Below are 767 nucleotides of genomic sequence, written 5' to 3'. Positions count from 1 at the left end.
GATCATACACTTTTTTCGAACTCTGTTTTTAGTTTGTGCACTACTGAACTCTTAAAAGTGCATTTATTTCTCTAAATGGGAGTTTATGCACTGAAAATCCAGCCATAATGATCTTCTGAATGCAGTTTGACTACTTAAAGTTTAATCACATCCTTCATTGACATTCTCAGTTACATAAGTACGAGTCGCTGTTTGGTTCTTTCTTACATATCCCACTAATTAACAAGCACCAAGTCATCCACTGCAGGCTGTCAACAATAATTTCCAACCTTATTTTGTACGGATGTCTTTCTCATAGATCTAAATGCAGTTGCAGCTTTAGTTACTCATCCTATAGAAACAAAGTGTTTTCTACTTTTTTTTCTGCTATCTGGGCTCCAACAATCAACACTTTTTCAGTCACTTATACCTTTTCCTGTTTCCATCTTGATCAAATTAAAGTGCACCTCTTCAGCATTTTAAAACATGATGCAGAGCACAACTGTATTTTATTTGTAAACCAGGAAGAGTAAGTTCAGCATGGTGACACATGAAGGCATCTGCAATGGATCCAATATTACAAAAAAAAAAAAGATAATAAAAAAAAATGTAAAGGTGTCAGCTGGGTTATTTGTTCCAAAAAAACCTGACAATTTATGCTGTTTTAATAAAAGTAGTATTTATTTCACTTTATGTAGTTCATTCCAAATAAGGACTCACAAGATAAGCATCCATCCATCCATCAATCAATCAATCAATCAATCAATCAATCAATCAATCAATCAATC

The sequence above is a fragment of the Nematolebias whitei genome, chromosome 18 (genome assembly GCF_014905685.2).
Source record: "Nematolebias whitei isolate Nwh7 chromosome 18, NemWhi1, whole genome shotgun sequence".
Taxonomy (NCBI): domain Eukaryota; kingdom Metazoa; phylum Chordata; class Actinopteri; order Cyprinodontiformes; family Rivulidae; genus Nematolebias; species Nematolebias whitei.
The sequence above is the reverse complement of the archived record's forward strand: the minus strand, read 5'-3'. Positions refer to the sequence as shown.